General features: G+C 36.5%; 1 long non-coding RNA gene across 1 annotated transcript in view; it reads left to right on the top strand.

The window, feature by feature from the left end:
* LOC115853930 (uncharacterized) overlaps positions 1–18,343 on the top strand; it is a 293,304-nt gene that overhangs the window by 262,014 nt on the left and 12,947 nt on the right. Inside the window, exon 3 of the long non-coding RNA XR_009565066.1 lies at positions 6,845–7,004. This is a non-coding gene — a long non-coding RNA (uncharacterized lncRNA). The remainder of the gene's footprint in view (positions 1–6,844; positions 7,005–18,343) is intronic.

Genomic DNA, 18,343 nt, shown 5'->3' with positions numbered 1-18,343 from the left:
GGTTCTCCTGGACCATTGAGAGCTGGACAAAGGATCTAAAACTTTACCCCATGCAATGTTTCCACTGCTTTCAATAAGATTTCTCTGGATGCCTGGGGGCTTCTTATTGTCTTACTCTTCTTATTGTCACTTTATTTTCAGGGATCTTCTTTACACATGACTATTTTATGTTGTATTTCCCAGAGGTTACATAAGCCCCGTTTACTGTTTTTCTTTTCTTTTTTTTTTACAATAGCTTGCCCACATAGAGCATTTATGCTATGTCAGATTTCTCTGGATGATGTACATCACCAGTAAGGATCCCTTTGAGCAATGCTACGAACATCTCAGAATCTCATTTTAGAGATTCTCTCTCCTCTAAAGAATTTCTTAATCACTTCACCCTCCTCTGTCTCTCATCTTTCTTGGATTCTTTCTTCTCATTCCTCACTCTCTCTCATCTGTTCTGCCACCTCCTGCCTCCTCTGGAATATTGCTCTCCTGGGTCATGCACAGGGATATTGCCCCATTCTTTGAAACCTTGTTATAAACCAACATCCATTCTCTGGGTTTTGCTATTTATTTCAAGTGCTTATCAGGTTATTGTTCCAAGAATAATTGCTTTCTCTGTAAAACAAATCCTTTTGCTAGCTACTAGTTATTTCTCTTCTTGTCACATACACTACACAGAGGTGCTATCTATTCATATCTACATATGACAGAAACTGAGTCCTCATGTATATATATCCATAGAGTATGTGCAATATTTGCATATGTGTCTTAAAAAATAAATTGGCTCATACCATACATAGTCTATGGTATAAATATCTCATTAAATCAGTATACATATATCTTCTTTTTATTATAAATGTACAACACATTTTTGACCATTTACCTATCAATGGACAATGAAGTTGTTCAGAAGTTTTCACTATAATAAGCAATGCTTTAATGACTATTCCTGTACATGTTTCATTTTGCCTCTGTGTGTTTCTAATGGTTAGATGACTAGAAATGAAACTACTGTGCCATAAAATTCAACATTTTAAAAAATTTTTATTTAATTTAATTTTTTTGGCTGCATTGGGTCTTCATTGCTGTGCGCAGGCTTTCTCTAGTTGTGGTGAGCGGGGGCTACTCTTTGTTGTGGTGTGTGGGCTTCTCATTGTGGTGGCTTCTTTTGTTGTGGAGCACGAGATCTAGGCAAGTGGGCTTCAGTAGTTGCGGCTCATGGGCTCAGTAGTTATGGCTCGTGGCTTCTAGAGTGTAGGCTCAGTAGTTGTGGCTCATGAGCTTAGTTGCTCCGTGGCATGTTCAGTCTTCCCAGAGCAGGGATCAAACCTATGTCCCCTGAATTGGCAAATGGAATCTTAACCACTGTGCCACCAGGGAAGTCCCAAGATTCAACATTTTGATTAACATACTGCCCTTCAAAAAAGATGTTCCAATTTACAGTTCCACCATAATTTTTTTAGAATTTTTACTTCCTGCACCCTTGCTAACATTGAATCATTTTAATTTTTGTCAATATCTTTGCCAAAAATGGTATCTTGCTTTTATTTTAGCTTGTTTTTTCTTCAGTATTAGTGCAGCTGACCATCTTTTCAGATATTTATTTATTTATTTTTTAGTAAGTTACATGTCCACATCTTTCCATTTTAAATTCAAGTTTTGTCTTTAAAAATTAATTTATAGGAATTCTTCTTCCTTATCATATAATGATATAATGTGTTTGAAAATATTTTCTCACAGTATCCTGTATCTTATACCTTTGTTTCGAGTAGTCTTTAATCTTTTCCTTTTTTGAATCTGGGTTTTACATCTTGTTTAGGAAAGCATTCCTTTCTTTAAGATTGAAAGTGTTTTTAATATATTGTATTATACTTTAGCTTTTGAATCCAGGTGAAATTTATTTTTGTGTATGTTTGACAGAGTAACAGATTTTTTCTGAGTGTGGCTGACCCTATGTATACCATTTATTGGATGTTCTCATATTCAGTGCTTGTTATAGACTGAATGTTTGTGTCCCCTGCAAAATTCATATGTTGACATCCTAACCAACAAGGTTATAGTAGGTGATTAGGTCATGAGGGAAGAGTCCCTGTAAAAAGAGGCCCAAGAGAGCTCCCTTGCCCCCTTCCCATGTGAGGTTATAGTGAGAAGACCACTGTCTATGACCCAGGAAGCAGACCCTCACCAGACACTGAATCTGCCCACACCTAGGTCTTGAACTTCTAACCTCCAGAACTATGAGAAATAAATTTCTGTTGCTTAAAAGCTACATAATCCATGGTATTCTATTATAGCACCGTGAATGGCCTAAAACACCCCTGGTTTGAAATGCCTTTTTTTCTTTCTTAAATCTTAATTTTCTTTCATTGACCTGTATTTAATAATTCTGGGCTGATACCATTTGATCTTATAACTATACCTTGTAGTGACATATTCTAAGGATTTAGAAACTATGATTTTTTCATTCAGTGTATTACTTTTACTTAGTTGTTTTAATTTTAATAGCAGTATTACTTAACTTTTTATGTAGGCAAAAAGAAATCAGTGTAAAATAAAATAATCTGAATAAAAATTTAATGTTCAATGTGTATTGGAAATAACCATATGAACTCATGATTTTTTATTAATTAAAAATTATATTTTCTAGCTCTGTTCAGGAAAGGGAGAATAAACTACCTCTAGCCGTGAACCTTTTTAGTACTCTGATATGGGTCTCTAAATATAATTCACCACAGATAACAAGGTTCCTTAAAGGCTATGGCAGTTTCTAAGTATGAAACAGGTAATGTAAAAAAGTGAGCCAAGGGACTTCCCTGGTGGTGCAGTGGTTAAGCATCTGCCTGCAATGAAGGGGACACGGGTTCAATCCCTGGTCGGGGAAGATCCCACATGCCGCCGATCGACTAAACCCGTGTGCCACAACTACTGAGCCTGTGCTCTAGAGCCTGTGAGCCACAACTACTGAGCCTGCGTGCCTAGAGCCTGTGCTCCTCAACAAGAGAAGGCACCGCAATGAGAAGCCTGTGCACCGCAATGAAGAGTAACCCCCACTCGCTACAACTAGAGAAAGCCCATGCGCAGCAACGAAGACCCAACGCAGCCAAAAATAAAATAAATGAATAAACAAATTATAAAAAAAAAGAAAAGAAAAGTGAGCCAAGGAGATCTTGTTGTACCAAAAAGCAAAGAGGGGGCTTCCCTGGTGGCGCAGTGGTTGAGAGTCCACCTGCCAATGCAGGGGACGTGGGTTTGTGCCCTGGTCCGGGAAGATCCCACATGCCGCGGAGTGGCTGGGCCCGTGAGCCATGGTAGCTGAGCCTGCGCATCCGGAGCCTGTGCTCCGCAGCGGGAGAGGCCACAACAGTGAGAGGCCCGCGTACCGCAAAAAACAAAAAAAAAGCAAAGAGGCTTTCAAGGACTCATGGAGTCTTATCAAAACAGCATAGAAGCCAAGGGCTCCTTGGCTGAAGGTGGACAATTTTATCATTGAAAGAAAAATGGCTATGATTGATTTGAAACGCATGGATACAGTCCATAATGATATCATAAAGAAAACAAAATAAGCCTATTTCTTATCAGCAGAGATGACCATTATACTAACTTTTTAACATATACATTGGTAATTAAAAAGAAAGGATTAAACATTTATTCTTCCATTTATTCTAGCTGGAAATGAATTTCAGAGAAGCCAAAGTGTCTCAGTTAAAAACAGATTTTTTTTTTTAAGAATGGCAACTAATCAATGTGGAATAAATAGTACAGTTAGAAAAATCTTTTTTAAAAATCCATATTGGAATAATTGATTCAGGCAAAGATTATTAGTGCATGCTAAACCATTAAGTGCGGTGCTGGGAAACTCAAAATTTCATGGTGACAAATTACAAGCCTAAGGATTTCTTTACGGTTGCAAAAGGAAAGAATCTAACTTGGCAGTGGAGTAATCAGGCTCTCCCCACGCAAACCCAATGATCACCTATACCAACACTAGCAGTGGACAACCAGATGTTTTGTATCTCTAAATACGATGCTAAAAGTAGAACCAGTGTCACCTATTAAACATTTCTACTAAAAAAGTTAAACCTGAGTCTAAACAAGGCTTTACATCTAACTTCTATTTTTCAGGAAATAGTGGGCATAAAAAAAGAAAATGCTAAACAAGACCATGAAAAAAACAGTCAGAAAAATCTCAAACATAGTTCATAACATAGGACAACTTATATAATTTTCCTGTTTTGTTCTTTAAGTCAATGACAAGAAAAGAAAAAGTGTGTCTGTATGTGTATATGTGTGTAGTAATATGAGTCCTACTGTATACTAAAAGACACAAAATATACAACAACCAAATGCCACATGCAGATCCTGCAGGGATCCTGGTTTGAACCTATTAGCAATGAAAATTATCTTTAGGATAATTACGAATATTTGAATATGAACTGAGTAATAGAATTATTATTAATTTTGTTAAATATTATACTTTTTTTGTGGTTGTATAGAAAAATATTCCTAGTTTTTAGAAATGCATTCTAAAATACTTTGGACCAGAGTGTCATAAAGTCCTTAATTTTTAAAATATATTACAGTAAATAAATACATAAACAAATATGGTTAAATATTAATTGTTATGTCTAAGTGTTAAGCTTATGGCTATTTATTTTATAGTGTGCCTATATATGTCTACTTTTCTTTGTATTTGAAAAATTTTATAATAAGAAGTTGAATAAGTAAAATAAAATATTATGTATATAACTTATATATCATAAGTTATTTATTTTTAGGATTCAAATAAAAAGGTCTTAAGATATTTAAATTAAGGTTTTATTTTATATATGTGTTTATTATATTGTGTCTTGCTATCCAGTAGTACACCTTTCCATTTATTCAGAATCTTAAAGAAATGTTATTCAGTACTTTTATGGTTTTCTTCATGTAGAACTTGAATATTTCCTGTTAGATGCTTTTCTAAGTATCTTAAGTGTGTAGTTACTCTTGTCTAGTTGCAGTTGCTATTGACCAGAAAAGTAATGGTCCATAGGGAAATTGATCTTATTTTTTGGCCATCTTGCTGGACTCTTTAGTGGTAATAGATAGTTTTACAATTTTTTATTTTCCTTTCTAATAGTCCCTTTTAATTGTAAAAAGTAAAATGCATACAAAGACCTATATAAAACATAAATATACAGGGCAATGGAATATTATTAATCGATCATAAATATAATCACCTCCCAAATTAAAAAAAAACTGAAAACTTCCAGCACTCCCTGCCTTGTGTCCATTCTATTTCACATGTTTTGACTGATCTACTAGCCATTCTGAAATTTAATTTTCTAGGTCATAATTATTTTGCAATACATTCTTACTTTTTTGAGTTTTATCCAAGAAATTCTGAATTCAAAGAATACCAAGTGTGGTCATCAGCATAAAATAGAGTATTATATCTATAAGATGTTTTATGTAAGCCTTATACAAGCCACAAAGCAAAAAGCTACAGTAGATTCACAAAAGATAAAGAGAAGAGAATCAAAGCATACCACTATGAAAAATCATCAATTCAAGAAGGAAGGCAGCAAGTGAGGAAGAAAGGAACAAGGAAATTACATAACGGCCAGAAAAGAATAAGATGGCAAATAGTAAGTTTTTAACTATGAATAATTACTCTAAATGTAAATTGATTGAATTCTCCAATCAAAAGACATAAAGTGGATGGATGGATAAAAAAACAAGACCCAACTATATGCTGCCTGCAAGAGGCTCACTTCAGCTTTAAGGACACACATAGGCTCAATGTGAAGAGATGGAAAAAGATATCCCATACAAGTGGAAACCAAAAGAGAGCAGGGATAGCTATACTTTGTCAGACAAAATAGACTTTAAGCCAAAAATGATAACAAGAGTCAAAGACATTATCATATAAAAATAAAGGGGTTAATACATCAAGAAGATATGACATTCATTAATATATATGCATCCAACGTTGGAGCACTAACAACATGAAGCAAATACTAACAGCACTGAATGGACAAATAAACAACAATACAATAATAGTAGGGAACTTCAACATACCACTTTCAACAGCTGGTAGGTTAATCAGACAGAAAATCAACAAGGAAACATTGGACTTGACCCATAATTTAGAGCAAACCTAACAGACATATACAGAATATTCCATCTACCAGCAGTAGAATACACATTCTTCTTAAGTGCACATGGAACATTCTCTAGGGTAGATTATGTGACAGCTCACAGACAAATCTTAGCGAATTTAAGAAGGTTGAAATCATATGTGGCATCTTTCCTGTTTTTGATTTTAGCAAACTAAAAATCAATAACAAGAGGAAAGACAAGTACTGTATGATATCACTTATATGTGGAATCAAAAAAAGCCAAACTCATAGAAACAGAGAGTATAGTGGTGGTTACCAGGGGCTGGGGGGAGTGGGGGCAATGGGGAGATGTTGGTCAAATGACTCAAACCTAAGATGCATAAATTCGGGGGATCTAATGTACAATGTGGTGATTATAGTTACTAATACTGTATTGTATACTTGACAGTTGCTAAGAGAATAGACCTTAAATATTTACACCATAAAGAAATGATAATTATGGGATGTGATGGAGGTGTTAACTGATGCTATGGTGGTACTTATTTGCAATATATATGTGTAACAAATTAATAAGTTATACATCTTAAACTTTCAAAATGTTATATGTTACTTATAGCTCAAAAAAAAAACGGGAAAAAAACATTTGAAGTGAGGACAAAGGTGGAGGATAGAAGGGGAAATTGTCTTCTAAATTTGAACAGTGTCGACAGTTATTGGGAAAGCAGGATGCCTTTTTTTTTTTTTTTTTTTAGATTTGCTGATGGAACAGAAGGATGTTAAAGAAAAATGAAAACAAAGCTGTACTTTCTTACCATATTACCACCCAAAAAGAAATCTATTAAGTGAAATAACAGAAAAGTGTGTGCAGTCTAAACTGGAGTTACTGACAAGTATTTAAAGTATCTGCAACAGGTATGAAACCCCCAAACCCCAGCAGTGTTTTCATAGGAATTAAAGAAAGGGAGTTGCTGTCTCCCTCCATGATTTTTTGGCCTGCATAAAATGATAAGCACATTTAAGACAGATTTGAGACTAGATCCTGAAACTGTCCAACCCAATTTTATATCTGAAGACAGAAAAAGTGCCACTTGTAGAAAATCAAATGTTCCTTACAGTGCCAGGAAGCTTACTTTTCACCTTCCTGTCCTGAGTTCTGAAGGGTTTGAGGTTGGCATGCACTACTGGCAGGTAGAAGTGAGACACAGGTGACTGGCTGTAAGTTTGTGGAAGGAATCTTTCCCCAGTGATGCTCTTACGTGAGCATCCTCCAAGGATGGCTGCTGGCAGATCCAGCACTACACTAGTCTCTGTGGTACAGGGAATACAGGAAGACTCATATGGGTTGGCATTCTTTTGGATTATGAGTTGGGAGAGGTTTCACTTTATAATATGAATAGATCTCAACATTTATAGCTTCAGTGATACATTTACAGAAAAAATTTAGGCCTTATTTCTCTACTGGGCTTACTTCAAACTCTCTTACAATCTGTAAAATCACAAATGAATGGTGAAGGATCTAGAAGACTATTCACATCTGTTTTATTTTCTTTCTGTGTTCATGAAATTTTTTAAGGATGTATAATCCTTGCTTAATTTTGGGGATAATCTGCTTTCCACAGTTAGGGAGATTTTTTTCTTCAATAAGCCAAAGTAACTAATTTTTTGGTATTTCTGCTTCCATAACTAATTGTAATGTATGTAATACCTATTCTACAGGGATGATATGTGAATCAATTACAAAATGCTTTAGCACTTCCAAAAGGGAGGACCTCAGAATTACCACTTCTTCTTGCCCATCTTGTTTTCTCAATGCCAATAAATGTATTTTATCATATTAAAAAAAGATAGCAAATACAAGACATTTTCTCTCTTGCTTCAGCTTACTTATTAGTTTCATCTGTTGGGAATATATTACATTAATCTACAAATTTTTTTGTTACAGTTATATGACTTTTTCTGTGTGTATATATATATATATATACATATACATATACATATATATATAAAATACATGTATATAGAATATAATTAAGTATACATATATAGTACTAATAAGTTAATTTGAAAAATTATTTTTTTCCTAGAACACGTATTCAGGTTTTGGTATTAATTAGGTGCACTCATGAAAAGATGCACGACATGCTAATCATTAGAGAAATGCAAATCAAAACCACAATGAGATACCACCTCTCACTGGTCAGAATGGCCATCATCAAAAAATCTACAAACAATAAATGCTGGAGAGAGTGTGGAGAAAAGGGAACCCTCCTGCCCTGTTGGTGGGAATGTAAATTGATACAGCCACTATGGAGAACAGTATTGAGGTATCTTAAAAAACTAAAAATAGAACTACAGTATGACCCAGCAATCCCACTACTGGGCATATACCCTGAGAAAACCATAATGCAAAAAGATATGTGTATCCAAGTGTTCATTGCAGCACTATTTACAATAGCCAAGACATGGAAATAACCTAAAGGTCCATCAACAGAAGAATGGATACAGAAGATGTGGTACATATCTACAATGGAATATTACTCAGCCATAAAAAGGAATGAAACGGAATCATTTGTAGTGATGTGGATGGACCTAGAGTTTGTCATACAGAGTGAAGAGAAAAACAAATACCATATATTAACGCATATATATGGAATCTAGAAAAATGGTACTGATGAACCTAGTGGCAGGGCAAGAATACAGACACAGACATAGTTAATGGACTTGTGGACACAGGCTGGGGAAGGGAGGGTGGGGCGAATTGAGAGAGTAGCATTGACATATATACACTACCATGTGTAAAATAGATAGCTAGTGGGAAGCTGCTTTGTGAGAGACAGATATTCAAAAAATTTTCAACTCAGTGTAGAAAGCTGTAAATATTACCACCTTTGAGTATAATTCTCAGATACTTAGCCTCCCTAAAAGTTATGTTTTACTTTCCTAGGACACAAGTATTTTGAACTTAAAATTTTCTTTTTCATTAGTAATTTCCAAAAATAAATCACAGTAAACCACCCACTGTTAGAACAAGTTCATCTGGATTAATCAGATTTAAATGGGAGGCAGAGCTGAGGGACATCTTGTGAATTGTGAAGAGGCTTTGTAATCAAGATGTAAACACTAAGATCTATAGAACTTCTGAAGAACAGGAGAAATCATTATTTTGATGTCCTCCTTTCCAATTTTCTCATCAAAATGCAAACATATGGTACTTAGTATTTCCTAATTATAATTTATTAATCAAGTATTAAAAAGCTGCATTTTAGGAATTTGCAGGCAGTAATGATGAGATATCTTGATGACTTTGGTAACCATATTTTTAAAATTCTGGCCTTGGTCCTATCCTAAAAAAAGAGGGTTTGTACTGTTTAAAGCAATTCAAATTGCTCTATACCAGCAACAATTCTGGAATAGATATATGTACAAATTAAATCTTATGTGGCAATTTTGACTTAAGATTTCTTATTAATTTTATATCTTCTCATCTTTACTAAACATTTAATTTCTGTTACTTATATATAAAATATATGATTAGGTATAAATTTAGTAACTAAATATTGACACTTGGTGAATTTTTGCCTCTGAATTGCTTTCTTATGGTGCTATTTTATCTTTTTTTTTTTAAATCTGGGGTCAAATGGATTGGATAGGAAATGTTGGAGATAAGTTAAATGTCATGTAATTGAAATGTTATTCAGTTACTGAGGTCTGCCATCACAAGAAGTGTACAGCTAATGAAACCAAACGATTTAACATGAGTTTTACATACGTGGCAAAAACTTTGCTACATAAAAGCGCTAACTTGCTTGATTACTGCTGGTTCAGTCCAGGTTGAACACAGCTCTTTTTTCGGGGTCCATGGCTATATATGCCCTGCTGGTAGTAAAGTGGCTTTCTTGATAACTGAGCTTTAACAAAGCACACTCAAGAGATACTAAATGAGGGGGTAGTTTGATTAAGGACTTGTATGGGTAACTATTTTTTAAGACTGATTTGAATACAGTAGAAATCTGAGTTGAGATTTTAGATTATAGCAGAGAAAGTATGCCAAAGAAAGTAATAATTTGTAACCCAAATGAATACTTTCATCCCTTTACAGTTATTGAAATGCATCTTACACTTTAATTTTGGCTTAAATATGTAAAAGCAAGTATTTTTTTATGCCTCTGATATCTGAACACCTCCTTAGAAGGCCCCAAAAATTTAATACTAGTATTCATGGCAAAGTCTGTACTGAAGTAGAGTCCAATGTAAGTTTTTGATATGGCCATGCCAAATTTCAGTATATTTTTCCTTGATTTTAATGGGTGTCTTATAATGATAAATTTTGAAGGGACTCAGAGCATGGAGATGTTAAATAAAAATTTGGCATTGAAGGTTTAGTAGTAGAATATGGCACAAAGTATATAATCAACAAATTTACCAAGTTCTAGGCACTGCTTGAGGCACTAGAATTTCTTCAGTGAACAAACAGTCTCAATTTCCCGACCTCTTGCAGCATGAATTCTGGTGGGGAGAGATAGATGATAAACCAAAAAGCATAACACATCGTATGTCAAATAATATCAGTGTGATGGAGACAATGAACCAGGAAACAGGATATGAAGGTTTTGGGGTGGTAGAGTTTGAAATTTTAAAGTGTGTTTAGAAATGGCCTCTGAGAATTCGCCATTTCAGCAAAAACCTGAAGCAGATGAGTGATCCTTGCAAATATCTGTGGGAAGAGCATTTCGGGCGTGAAGAACAGCAAGTGAGAATGTCCTGAGGTGGGAACTTGTCAGCGTGTTCCAGGAATAGCCGGGCAACCCTGTGGCAGGAGTGGGATGAGTGGAGATTTTTATAATAAATGGGGATTTTTATGTAGAGATTTTAGGCTTTGAGGGAGCATTGTTTTTACTTTGAGTGAAATAGGAGGTCATTGGAGGGTTTTGAGCAGAAGAATAATATAACCTGACTTACATTTTAATAGAATCCCTCTGACTTCTATGTTGAAAACTACTCTGGCTTCTGTGTTCTCTTCTCCCTTCTCTGGGAGAGGGGTTCAGATAGAGCAGGTAAGAGATAGCAGACAGACTGCTATCTGTCTGCAGTCTGCAGACTGCAGTCTGTTATGACAGACTGTCATAAAGAGAAGGTTTGGGGATGTATTTTGAAGAGAGTACTGGAAAGATTCGCTCATGGATTGGATGTGAGATGTGAGAGAAAGAGTCAAGCATGAGTTGAGTGGCTTAAGTCAGTAAGTGGTTGAAGCTGCCATTTATCAGGATGGGAAGATTGTTGGAAAAGATTTGGGGAAGGGTACAATATGTGAGCAAGATTTGATGGGCCTGTAGCAATTCTCCAGGAGAGAGCAAGGGTGTGGAAGTAAAGATGTACTAGGCAAAGGGATCATTGTGTGCAGTGTCACTGAACCTTGGAAATACTTTAATTGTTTGGGAAGTGGTGAGATATTCAGTGTGGTGTAAGCAGTGTACATTAGGGGCTGGCAGACTATAGCTCACAGGCCAAATCCAGCACACTGCCTTTTCTTTTTTATAGCCCATAAGCTGTACAAATGGTTGAGAAAAAATTAAAAGAAGAATAATATTTTGTGGCATGTGAAAATTAGATGAAATTCACATTTCAGTGTCCGCAAGTAAAGTTTGATTGGAATGCAACCATGCTCATTCATTCATCTATTGCCTGTGGCTGTTTTTGCACTAAAATGGCATATTAAATTGTTGTGACAGAGACTAAATGGCCTGCAAAGGTGAAAATACTTACCCTCTTGCCCTTTATAGAAAAAGTTTGCTAGAGTCAAAATGGAGCATTATTTGGGGGCAGATCGTGAAGTACCTTGTGTGCCTTGCTAAAGAATTGGGCCTTGATTGTAGGCAACAGGAAGATATCAAGGGTGGCTATCTTCCTAAAATATTACAAATAATACAGGAAAAATCCTAGCCCAACCTTATTCCCAGCTGGAGGAACAAACATGGAGACAGCAATGATTTGCCCAGAGGTTCCCAGCACTTCAGTGCAAAGACTAGGCAAGGACTGTAGTGTGTCAGTGCCCAGAATCATAGTTTTACTCCCGTTGTTCATCATCTGCTGTGGAGCTTCTGCATACAGGGAAGTTCCTCCAAAGATCTCATAGAATGTGCATGTCCGCTATAGAATGTCAGGAGAGAGAATTACTAGAGTTTAATGTTTTATCCGAACTTAACTACATGTTTATTTCATAATCAATGAAATTTGAGAAAAGAACCTTCATAAACTTTGAATGAAATTATAATGAAAATTGAGCCATTATTTTAATAAAGTTTGATCCAGAGCAAAGCTGAATTAGGCTAAAATTCGGCACTTCTTCCTCTTCTTATTGGAATATTCTTATTTGACTCCTTATCCCTTCATCCCATCCTGTTTCCCTTAAGCTATGAAAAGGCAAGTGTTAGCAGCAGGCCTGTAGCACGGTCTCTCATTATTGTCATGGATTCCTAAAATTAATGATTGGAGGCATATCACTAATTCTAGCTACTGTTGAATGGGGGAGCTTTTATGGATTTACAACTTATTCCAGGGAGTGAAGCAAGAAGAAGCGTTAGGAAGGATTCTGTTATTGCCAGTGCTATGGTTGAACAGTGTATCTGAGCTGGAAAACCCAACCACAGGGGAAATGATGGGGGTGTAAAGAGGTAATAAATGGAAACGGGAATGTCATAGCAAACAGAGGTGGGACATATCCCAGGGAAGAATGCAATAAGAGCAAGAGAATAATACTCTAAGCTCTCCCTCTCAGGTCTAAGGCTGACAAATGGTGGATGCTGGGAGAAACTTCTTGATCTCTGTTTTCTGAAGAAGGGGAATTGGACTCTACTTGAATAATTTGAGAAAAGAAGTGATGCAGCATGCTCTCATGAATGAACTTACTGCAGCTAACTACGGCTCTCTTTCAGGTCATTGTTTACAGGCTGTATTTACCATTCTGGTTATTTCTCAGTTGACCTGAGAGAAATGCTCTTGCTGAATCCTACTGGATGGAGATGCCAAACAGCAGAGCATCAGCATTCTGTGTGGGCCTAAGTCATGATGATGCATTGCTGCAGCAGCTGCCTGGATATGATGGAAAGCAGATTGTGCCTTCTGCCAAGTATTTTAGAGCTTGATTTGTCCCTTTGAATATATCAAATGTAAATGTGCATGGAGCACATTTAAAGAAAGCTGAAATGGAACCCAGTGATCCCATATTACCAGTCAGTCTCTTTTGGAGGTACACAAAGGATGGTTATGGAAAGCATTATGGTGCACTCAGATGGAGTTGTGTTTGAGGGTAGAATATATCCAATTGACAGCCTCATGTGGCACACAGTATTTTTCCTTGTAGCCTATATTTCCAAACTGCGTATGTCCCATACATGTTAAATGGCAGCAACATATGTGGTAGCTTGATAAGAAATGACCTTGTCACGCCAGATGTTCTTTGGAGACGGCTTTGGGTATTGAGTCAGTTTGAAATGTTTCTGGATGATCATCATGGTAGTAAGAGAGACTTGTTAACCCAAACAGTGACACTAGAGGGAGCTCTCTTTCAAAAATCACCATAGAGAAGCTAGTAAAGCTATACATAAATAAATGAATTGAACAGATATTCAACTGGAGCGCTCTAATCATCAACAACACTAGGAGAGGGTGTGTATCCTCCCCAAGGAAGGACTATTGGATATTCTAGTCACTCCTGAATATGAAGTTTTTAAAGGCCGGTGGCCAAGAGTGTTCCAAAGGCTAGGTTGGGTGGATACACTTATGGGAACAATATGATAAGCCTAAATTATGCCACTGGACAGTGAAGGTTTTATCACTGTCGTCTAATGACCCAAGTGTCATGGCTAGAAAATAAATATCTTCCCTTTGTAACCGATTTGGATGCACAGATGATGAATACTCTGTGCTGTACCTATGGGAGGTAGAGGAGTGGCATTAGAAAATGACACACGGGGACCTAACCTGTGTCTGTAACCCTGTCCGTTAGTGTCCAAGATATGGTTATATCAAACACCAGTGGAATCTAGAATGTCCCAAACAATACCTTCTAAGTCACCGTTCCAGTCATTGGGAATATGTGGTACACGTGAAAATTTCATTTGTGTTGGAAGGAATGCAGAATGACACCATAATTTTGACTAATTTCATGATGTGTTAAGTGTTACCTTAATCTTTCTGCCAAAGCTGTGTAGTGTAACACGTGGCTTGTTAATCAACGAAATTATACAATAATTAGAAAATATTTGGGGAGGTTGATTTGAAGCTCACAAATAATATATGCATGGAAACTAATTGGCCAGAAATATGAGTGAATTTGGCCTTACTTTAGAAATAATTGCATACACTCCATCAAAACATATAAATGATTCAAATAACTATAGGTGAGAAAGAGAAAAGAGTAACCAAACTTGTAAGAGAATGTCAAAAGATACATGAAGGGATGTGGCCATAATTGAGTCCATTGGGTAGGCTCAATTTTGGTAGTTGTCAGGATGTTGTTGGACTTATTCTTCTGTATAAAATATTGTAAGACAGGCCTTCTCTGGTGGCGCAGTGGTTGAGAGTCTGCCTGCCGATGCAGGGGACACGGGTTCGTGCCCCGGTCCGGGAAGATCCCGCATGCCGCGGAGTGGCTGTGCCCGTGAGCCATGTGCGTCCGGAGCCTGTGCTCCGCAACGGGAGAGGCCACAGCAGTAAGAGGCCCGCATACCGCAAAAAAAAAAAAAAAAAAAAAAAAATATATATATATATATATATATATAGTAAGAAAAATAATGAAAAGAAGCTCAAGAAATAAGTGTCAAGGAGGTATTGACTAATGTCAGAATGTGGATTGGAAAGGAAAATGCTAGACGCAGACCTGCAAGTCATTTTCTCTGTTTGCTACGGGATGCTCCTGGAAAGAAAAATATACCAAAACTCCTTGTAAAAATCTAAAAGATAGAAATGGCAAACACAGCAATGGTATTTTCTAGCAAGAGTATTTTTATACATGGAGTATTTATAGTATATGTATCTAATCTGTCTAGGACTGCTTGTATTAAACCTGTGTGAATTTAAGGGTCCTGGCTAACTGGAAAATATCACATAAGCTATGTTAACAACTGTGTACAAAATGGAGATATTTCATGACAGAAACACCTCTCTTTTATTAAAGTAATGCTTCTGCATACAACACATAAAACTCATGTATTAAATCTATACCACAGCAGGCACTAATGCAGCATTAAACAACCTGGGGAATGGCATTGGCTATCCCAGACTTCTCCATCCTTCCCTTTTCTCATGATTTCCTGTCTCCTTGAAATTATTTGTGCAGCTTAATTCTAGATAACATCTCTGATCCTTTGCATCTGATTTGACAGTTCACGCCTTTTGATCATTTCAAGCTATAGCCCTCAATGCCCAAGACTGACCACTCTAACCCTTTAAATTGGCTTCCTAGGTTTTTTCACATCCAAGCCTTTCCTCTCTAAAGCCATATCAAAACTTGCCTGCTCCTTGATCAGGGTCCTCTAGATCTGGCTCTCAATTCATAAATTAATCATTAATAATTAATATATACTTATCATTATTATCTTTCTTAGTGTTTTCTGGTTAAAGAAATGGATCTGGGGTCACGTGTCTTAACACAAAACTACGGTGACAGGATACGTTATTTTCTAGTTTTCTAATTTATTTATTTATTTATATCTTTATTGGAGTATAATTGCTTTACAATGTTGTGTTAGTTTCTGCTTTATAACAAAGTGAATCAGCTATACATATACATATATCCCCATATCACCTCCCTCTTGCATCTCCCTCCCACCCTCCTGATCCCACCCCTCTAGGTGGTCACAAAGCACCGAGCTCATCTCCCTGTGCTATGCAGATGCTTCCCACTAGCTGTTTTATATTTGGTAGTCTATATATTTCAATGCTACTCTCTCACTTCATCCCAGCTTACCCTTCGCCCACCCCGTGTCCTCAAGTCCATTCTCTACATCTGCATCTTTATTCCTGTCCTGCCCCTAGGTTCTTCAGAACCATTTTTTTTTTAGATTCCATATATATGTGTTAGCACGCGGTATTTGTTTTTCTCTTTCTGACTTACTTCACTCTGTGTGACAGACTCTATGTCCATCCACCTCACTACAAATAACTCAATTTCGTTTCTTTTTATGGCTGAGTAGTATTCCATTGTATATATGTGCCACATCTTCTTTATCCATTCATCTGTTGATGGACACTTAGGTTGCTTCCATGTCCTGGTTATTGTAAATAGAGCTGCAATGAACATTGTGGTACATGACTCTTTTTTTTTTTTTACATCTTTATTGGAGTATACTTGCTTTACAGTGGTGTGTTAGTTTCTGCTTTATAACAAAGTGAATCAGTTATACATATACATATGTTCCCATATCTACTCCCTCCTGCATCTCCCTCCCACCCTCCCTATGCCATCCCTCCAGGTGGTCACAAAGCACTGAGCTGATCTCCCTGTGCTATGCGGCTGCCTCCCACTAGCTATCTGTCTTACACTTGGTAGTGTATATATGTCTATGCCACTCTCTCGCCTTATCACAGCTTACCCTTCCCCCTCCCCATATCCTCAAGTCCATTCTCTAGTAGGTCTGTGTCTTTATTCCTGTCTTACCCCTAGGTTCTTCATGACATTTTTTTTCTTAAATTCCATATATATTTGTTAGCATACATTACCTGTCTCTCTCTTTCTGACTTACTTCACTCTGTATGACAGACTCCACGTCCATCCACCTCATTACAAATAGCTCAGTTGCATTTCTTTTTATGGCTGAGTAATATTCCATTGTATATATGTGCCACATCTTCTTTATCCATTCATCTGATGATGGACATTTAGGTTGTTTCCATCTCCGGGCTATTGTACATAGAGCTGCAATGAATATTTTGCTACATAACTCCTTTTGAATTATGGTTTTCTCAAGTATATGCCCAGTAGTGGGATTCCTGGGTCATATGGTAGTTCTATTTTTAGGTTTTTGAGGAACCTCCATACTGTTCTCCATAGTGGCTGTATCAATTTACATTCCCACCAGCAGTGCAAGAGGGTTCCCTTTTCTCCACACCCTCTCCAGCATTTATTGTTTGTATTTTTGATGATGGCCATTCTGAGCAGTGTGAGGTAATACCACATTGTAGTTTTGATTTGCATTTCTCTAATGATTAGTGATGTCCAGCATCCTTTCATGTGTTTTTTGGCATTCCATGTATCTTCTTTGCAGAAATGTCTATGTCTTCTGCCCATTTTTGGATTGGGTTTTTTGTTTTTTTGATATTGAGCTGCATGAGCTGTTTATATATTTTGGAGATTTATCCTTTGTCAGTTGCTTCATTTGCAAATATTCTCTCCCATTCTGAGGGTTGTCTTTTTGTCTTATTTATGTTTTCTTTTGCTGTGCAAAAGCTTTTAAGTTTCATTAGGTCCCATTTGTTTATTTTTGTTTATATTTGTTTATTTTTATTTTTGTCTCCATTTCCCTATGAGGTGGGTCAAAAAGGATCTTTCTGTGATTTATGTCATAGAGTGTTCTGCCTATGTTTTCCTCTAAGAGTTTTATAGTGTCTGGCCTTACATTTAGGTCTTTAATCCATTTTGAGTTTATTTTTGTATATGGTGTTAGGGAGTGTTCTAATTTCATTCTTTTACATGTAGCTGTCCAGTTTTCCCAGCACTACTTATTAAAAAGGCTGTCTTTTCTCCATCGTATATTCTTGCTTCTTGTATCAAAAATAAGGTGACCATATGTGTGTGGGTTTATCTCTGGGCTTTCTATGCTGTTCCATTGATCTGTATTTCTGTTTTTTTGGCAGTAGCATACTGTCTTGAGTACTGTAGGTTTGTAGTATAGTCTGAAGTCAGGGAGCCTGATTCCTCCAGCTCTGGTTTTCTTTCTCAAGATTGCTTTGGCAATTTGGGGTCTTTTGTGTTTCCATACAAGCTGTGAAAGTTTTTGTTCTAGTTCTGTGAAAAATGCCATTGGTAGTTTGATAGGGATTGCATTGAATCTGTAGATTGCTCTGGGTAGTAGAGTCATTTTCACAATATTGATTTGTCCAACCCAAGAACATGATATATCTCTTCATTTATTAGTATCATCTTTAATTTCTTTCAGTGTCTTATAGTTTTCTGCATACAGGTCTTTTGTCTCCTGAGGTAGGTTTATTCCTAGGTATTTTGTTTTTGTTACAATGGTAAATTGGAGTGTTTC

Source organism: Globicephala melas, chromosome 9 (assembly GCF_963455315.2).
Source record: "Globicephala melas chromosome 9, mGloMel1.2, whole genome shotgun sequence".
Taxonomy (NCBI): domain Eukaryota; kingdom Metazoa; phylum Chordata; class Mammalia; order Artiodactyla; family Delphinidae; genus Globicephala; species Globicephala melas.
This window is presented reverse-complemented; position numbering and strand designations above follow the sequence as displayed.